Below are 8,112 nucleotides of genomic sequence, written 5' to 3'. Positions count from 1 at the left end.
CTATCTCAATGATTCAGAAGAATGAATGGTGGCATATTGGCTAGCTACCCTAGAAGGAAGCATCTTCCCAAGATCCTGAAATGCTATACACCTTGAAGCGTACTTTATCTAAGTCAATATAGTCACAACTGATTCGACGTACATACCTACCCTCATTTCCTTTCTTTGTTTATTTTTATTCTAACAACACTACCGACTTAAGCATTAGAGGGATGTTAGCCATGCTAAAACCCACCCCAAGCTAATGATTGTAACATGAAGAAACTAAAGGATCCTAGGCACTACGAATAGATACAGATTATCTCTCCTCCGATTAAGGGTACTTAAGCCCCTCTAATGTTTAAAGAGTTAATAACCTCTTTCATCCGTGCTTGGGTTTCTACACCTCGCCTGGGCGCACGATATCTAACTATGAGATGTGAATAAGGGGATCATTTCATGCTTTAGTGACTTGGAAACCCTCTTATTTTTGAACATATGTTAAGATCCTATAGTAAATTTCTAAGGTTTATAACATTGTCATGTTATCTTACGATGTTGGGATTTCCCCCGGTAATCTGCCAAGGTTTATAACACTGACGTGTTATCTAAAGTTAGGATCTTCCCCCGTATTTCTCAAGTTGGGATCTTCCCCAATATTTCTTATGTTCGGATCTTCCCGGTATTTCTGAAATTGGGATCTTCCCTAGTATTTCATAAGTTGGATCTTCTCCAATATTTCTTAAGTTGGGATTTTCCCCAAGATATCTTAAGTTAAGATTTTCCCCTGTATTTCTTAATTTGGGATTTTCCCCAGTAAAACTCTAAGCTAAAATCTACGCCGATGAACTGCTATATTACCTAAGTTGGGATCTTTCCCAATATTACCTAAGTTGGGATTTGTTGGGTTTTGAGCATTCTAACACTCCTAAGTGTACATGCAACCCTAAATACCATGGATCTATGTTTTCTCTATTATACATGCAATTATGAACTTTCCAAGGTATTACCCTATCTAGCATACAATACTTGATACTTGGGTAATCAAATGGATAGAATACATACCTTTGTTTGATGTAGCTTGTCTCCATGAAGCTTGAGTGCCTAGTGCCCCAAGTGTGACACCTCAAATGGTTCACACAACACCAAATACACATGGAATGACTTGAGAGAAATGGAACACTCCTTGAAATCGTCTAGCCCTCATATTCACACATTAGTGTACGATTTCTTGAGCCAAGGGATTCTTTTATATGGTGGCTATTAGGGTTACACCATGTAACTCATAACTTTACCCATTCCTTATGCTCCATGGATTTTAACCTCCATGGAGTATCCATGGGTCACCCCATGGACTTAGTCCAACATAAGGAATCTTGGATCACAAGCCCACATATAAAAGAATGAATGATTTACACAATCAACCCATATATTTAATTAGTCTCCTTTTGACCACTTAATTAATTCCAAATTAATTCTTAATCAATACTAATTAAATAACCTTATTAATATATTAGAACTTATAATATATTAACCAACCTTAAGTGTTATTTCTTTCATTATAGTCTATCCAAATGCATGATGCCATGAAACCCAAATGGTCCATGTCGGGTCGGGTCAAGTCTTACTAATTATAGTTATGGACTTAGACATTAATCCAACAGTCTCCCACTTGGATAAGTCTAAAACTATTATTGTGTATGACTTCAGGAACCGATCAGCAATCGTAGCTCTCAAAAGCTTCTGTCGAACTCTGACCTTGTCGATGAACTCTGACCTTTGTCAATGACTTGTCCATTAGATAAGGGATCATATATTCCTCCATTCTAGATATCATATGGACTGAGACATGGATTATAATCATTCTCTCTGTCCATTTGTTGTTTCCCGATTTCCGATTTATGACGACTGACTAATTGAACAAATCAAATCAGTCCAGGCCCGGCCAAGCACTTACATTTGTCATCACCAAATCATCGAGGGGCCCACATATATCTCTTTTATCCCGAAGGTAAAAGGAATGGATAAACTTCGACTCATATGGCTTGTTCTACTACTTGTTGAATCATACACAAAGGCACGTTTTATAACATCGAGTTACCAATGCGTTTTCGTGCAATCAATGTATAACCAACTCATAGTAACAACTCATATCTCTAGGTTTGAAGAATATAAGATATTATCGTCTCATGATCACTCGTGATAAAATCCATGAAGTGATTCCAATGAGCGCGGGTTGAATCCAATACTCAGAACTTATGAGCACTCATGAGTGTTGTAGCACCACCTTGTCCCACATCTTAGACCTCTATAAGCCCAACCCATGACAGTCTTGATTCATATCTACTTCCAACATATGACCGACTGTGGATGGTTTGAATAACTTAATCATTCAGGAAGAATGACCTAGTTATTCTGGAAGTCAAAATATGCAAAGTGAAACACAATAATAATCGAATCCAATATGGTCTCAGAACTTATGAATATAAATAAAACACCATTTATTTATCACCATATGATTACACATTATTCATTGTATACTCTTTCAAACTATCAACTTTATACTTGAATTAAAACAATAGTTGTCCCATGCTCCAAGCATGTACACTATGTTTTCTAAACACTAGTCATGCCATACACCAAGTATGCATACTATGTTTGTCTATGATCTTTACTTTGTGAAATAGATCAATTGAAAATAACTTCAATGATTCTCTTTTCACAGTCCCAAATCCTTACTACAAATGCAAGAATTCCAAATTCATGCCATTTACTGAAATCTGTTAGATTTTAAACTTATATGCATTGATCCTCTTGTAATGATTATGCACAAAGTCACAAGGACTTGACAACAAACATTACAGAGCATTCCAAGGAGATCAACTCCTTGGAAACATCCTTCTTGCATTAAGTTTCCTAATCTTACACAGATTGAATAATTTCTAACTTTGAAACATTTCCATATTCCATTTTGACTATCACTTCTGAACAAGAGTTGCCTCCTTACAGATTATGTCAATATGGTCCTTCCAGAATTAACACTATACTTCCAACTGTCCTTGAGCAACCAATCTTTGGTAAACCTTAGATTATCCTCTACAATTGCTTAATCCTTTTAGTCATATCTAGTTCTAGACCTTTTCCTTTCTTAATGCCCCAGACATTTGGAAAATTTTAGAAAGGATGAATATAGCACATGTAATCGATCCTATATCCGAAGCATATGCGACATGATTCACGATGTCTCACATAAAGACTAAACCAGTCTTTTGCTATAATATTTCCATTTCAATTTGCCAAGTTCTCATAATTCAGATTATGAAAAGGGATGCTGTAATCATAATCAAATTTTAGAACGCAAATAATGAACCCATATATAGAATTTCCTTATGTTGAGCCATTCCAACATGAAATTCATATATATATCCTTGACTAAATACGATTTAAAACCTCAATCTAAACTTTTAGATTTGAGATGAAGTATGATTTCCTCTCCTTTAATTATAGCAAAACAACTTTTTCCCAATTGAAACCTTTTGTTTTCTATAATTAACATTGCTATTTTTCAACCTTTATCATAATTATCATGCTCCCACTAACACGATGATTATTAGCATAAAACTTATGCTCCCACTAGCTTTGACATGTACTCAGAAATCAGGTGAACTTCTAGAAAAACAATACTTTATTGACTTTCTTACCAAAGTTCAGATTTCTGATACTAGATTGCTTTGATAAAACTTTATCAAAATCATACACCTTGCCTTAGATAGCACACTTGTGTGTCTAAACAATTTTAAGAACTATGAAAAGGGATGCCGTAATCATAGTCTCAATTGTTTAGACCTTTGCCACTTCTCACAAGTCCATGTTAGTGTGCCGGTTAACCACACATGCTCCACTAACGACTTTGAGAATGCAAATATCACAATTGCTATCTAGCTAAAATCTACTTAGTGAAAGTGTTTCCTCACCATCATTTTCATGAATCGGAGAGAAACCTTATGACACTTAGATTTAATTGTGTATGTGTTCTTATCCATGTGAATTGTCAAAACCATAGTCACAAGACAAGGATAATGACAAATTCAAACTCATATGGACTGAACTCAATCTTAATTTCTTGCCATCTGGCAGCTCAAGGGTCTGCCATTGCTTCTAAGTTGTTATGCAACCAATTGAGAACTCTAAGAACTCATATGCAAAGCCAATCTTTAATTGGAATGGACACAGAAATAGTCAACACGATAGGTTATAAACCTCAAGTCGTGTTCTAGTGAAGAACTTTAGGTTTTACTCTTGATTAGTTCTTGAGACTTTCAAGACCTTTTAAGACTCCCACTGTCCTCTTGACATATAACATGATACTAAAGTACTCTCCCATCTTTTCAGATTTGAGAAACTTTTATCCTTCTGCCTAATTTGATTCTTCTCATTCGTTCCGCCATACACTGAAATTTTTCCAATGCTTCAGAATTATACTTAAGCCTGTAAGTATAACCATATTTACTAAACTTTAGTAAATCATGACGAATAGTCTTATCGATCTTTTGTGGTGGACTTAATCAGTGCACAAGAATGTGTACTCGATCCCTTAGTCCGTTACTTGACTCACACATCCATGTGAACAAGTAGTTAGTCTTAATTTTTCCAATACTTGAAGGTTCTCATTCATAATGCTCTACAAATTACATGATTCCAAGTTTCGGTCCAATTGAAACTTGGGTGATGAGAATCTTTCCTTATTTGGTAAATTTAGACACTACCACAAATGAAAGAATCAAATTCATATTTCCACTCTTGCTCTTAATGGAATCTTATAAGCAACACAGTTTTTCACAAATGCCATTGTAAGGATATTTTAAAATAAATAAAATCAAAAGATTTACCTTTTATTTTAAAACTTTGCGGAAAAACTCATCCTTACAATCCATATGAAAACTTGTTGTTATCTATTCCTAAGCAAAATATCATAACTCCTAAGAAGTAGCTCAAGAATCCGATCTTCAAACTATGTGATAGAAATCCATCTACGCGATCAGATTCAGCATATTCTTTCTTTAAGTTTCTTCACTTTTTTCTTTGATTCTTAAAACATCACCATGTGACCCAGTCACATCATGTATCAAGAATCTCATAATAGAAACTTAGCAGAGTTAGATAGTGTACTTTACCTGAAGTAGAGTCAAACTTATTGACTTTAACATCCTTAGGTAAATTTGGCAGCTTCGCAACCAATGCCCCTTTCTTTGGCAATAGACCCTTGATAATGGGACTATCTCAGACTTAGCCTTTCTCTTTACCATTTGGTCAACCGAGTTGACTATGGCTGATCCCTTTCCATTGGGAAGAGAGAGCTTTACTGGATATCTAATGTCATCATTGTCAATGTCCATAAAGTTTTAGGAAGTTGATCTTAGCAAATAGATAAGATCATTAAGGGTCTTGTCATAGTCTGTTTCATAGGAGTCCCAAAGGAACTCACTATGTGACTTAGAAAGTGATTGATCATCAGCTTCCTCTAGACTTTGACACTCAAATCTCCCGGCTTGTCAATATGTGACTTCATCTCTAAGATGTGATCACATCTACACCTTGCCTTGCCATTAGGGCTTGAGTGAACTCGAACTTGTGAGTTAGGGAGAATAATTGGAGGAGGTGGAGGAAGTAAATTTCCAAGAGATTTGGGAAGATCATAGATGTCTGAGCTAGACATCTTTTGGGAGATATTCAAGATAGTTGATTTAAAGTCCTTAATATAACACCCAATATGAAATATTAAGGCTAGGACCCAACAAACTATTTCATAACTTGGAAGAGGGATGTCGTAATCCAAGCTATAAAATATTTGAAGGTAGGTAAATGACGATTCACCAATTTACACCAAGATAAACGAAATGTATTATTAGGTTTTAATTGGTTTTGAAACTCCTAGATTCTTTTGAGATTCATTGAACTGTTCAATGGCATGTTCCAATCTCGAGTGTTCCCTTCAGGTTTTGTGACTGGGATGCCGAGGATCACAAAACAAGGTGTGAATAACCATGCAAATATACTTGGTACCCTTAAGTGCTTACCCCTCAATCGATGTGTCGGTTAACCACACACGCTCCATCGATACTATGATAAACATTAAGTTACCCTTTGCCTACCTTGTTAAATACAAGTTAGTGTGCCGGTTAACCACACACGCTCCACTAACCGACTTAAACAAAGTGCAAAGTGTAATTTCATGGGGTAGCACCAAATTCATATTTTTCTAAGTAACTAAGATTGGGAATTTATAAATGTTTAGTTACTTAGTATTTATCATTAATACTTTTAATGAAGGGAGAATTATAGTCCTTGTCCTACCCGTTCGGCTAACGACCCTCCACCAGTCAAGGAAGAGGTGCGTGAGAGTGGACACCCATTAAACTGTCATTTTATAGGCAGTAACCTTATACCCCCCTTATAGACCGGCTTCGTGAATGAGGCCTACTAACGGCAAGACTGACTTTCTCTTATATATATATATATATATATATATATATATATATATATATATATATATATATATTATTAACTTATAATATTATAAAGTATAAGGGTTGAATTTTAACTTTTAAAATTCTAAGGGCTTAACTTGGAATTAAAGTATTCATAAGAGAAAACTTTTCAAATTCCAAAACTTGAGGGCAAGTTTTGAAACTATTCAAAACTAATTAATTCCATAACTTATGTGTTTAAAGTAGTTTTAATTAAAAAACTCTTCAAGTTCCATAACTTGAGGACAAGTTATGGAAGACTTTAAACTAATGAAAGAATGTAACTTTTATTTATTTTTGTAACTTATGGAACTAATTAAGGTTACACATTTTATTACTTAATGAAGTGACTCTTGAACCTTCATAACTTGAGGACAAGGTATGGAGTCATAAAACCATTCAATGAAGACAAGACTCTTCATTTTGTAACCTTTGCCAACTTTTATGAGTTTTAAGAAACTTTAATGTGACTTTTCATGTAACTTGAGGACAAGTTACACAAACACATTTTATAATCATCTCTTAGATTAAAAATGGATTGAAAACAACAATTTCTAATAATTTTTCTATTAATCTAAGCAACTCATAAGAACAAGATAATTTAATCAAACTTTTCCATGTAATTAGACTAACCATTAAACTAATACAAAACATGAATCTATTGACAATTATCTTTGAAATTGGATTAGAATGAACATTACCACATCAAAAACAGGTTTATAGGTTCAAAAACAACTTATAGTAATGTTCCTAGTCCATTTCTAGCCAAAAAACTCGAAGATATGCTGACAGGGGCTCCTACTCGTCGAGTGTATGAACCTAATCGACGAGTAGGATGATTTTCTTCATGGACTCGGCGAGTTCATCAGTGGACTCGGCGAGTCCAGTGCCCAGAATGCCCGAAATTCGACTTTTTCAGCATTTTTCAGCAATTTGCATCAAGTATAATTGAAAACAAGCCTAGGCTCCGATACCACTGTTGGGTTTTGAGCATTCTTACACTCATAAGTGTACATGCAACCCTAAATACCTTGGATCTATGTTTTCTCTATTATACATGCAATTATGAACTTTCCAAGGTATTACCCTATCTAGCATACAATACTTGATACTTGGGTAATCAAATGGATAGAATACATACCTTTGTTTGATGTAGCTTGTCTCCATGAAGCTTGAGTGCCTAGTGCCCCAAGTGTGACACCTCAAATGGTTCACATAACACCAAATGCACATGGAATGACTTGAGAGAAATGGAACACTCCTTGAAATCGTCTAGCCCTCATATTCACACATTAGTGTACGATTTCTTGAGCCAAGGGATTCTTTTATATGGTGACTATTAGGGTTACACCATGTAACTCATAACTTTACCCATTCCTTATGCTCCATGGATTTTAACCTCCATGGAGTATCCATGGGTCACCCCGTGGACTTTGTCCAACATAAGGAATCTTGGATCACAAGCCCACAGATAAAAAAATGAATGATTTACACAATCAACCCATATATTTAATTAGTCTCCTTTTCATCACCTAATTAATTCCAAATTAATTCTTGATCAATACTAATTAAATAACCTTATTAATATATTAGAACTTATAATATA

This window comes from Lactuca virosa, chromosome 8 (assembly GCF_052849685.1).
Source record: "Lactuca virosa cultivar CGN04683 chromosome 8, Lactuca_virosa_CGN04683_v6, whole genome shotgun sequence".
NCBI lineage: Eukaryota > Viridiplantae > Streptophyta > Magnoliopsida > Asterales > Asteraceae > Lactuca > Lactuca virosa.
This window is presented reverse-complemented; position numbering follows the sequence as displayed.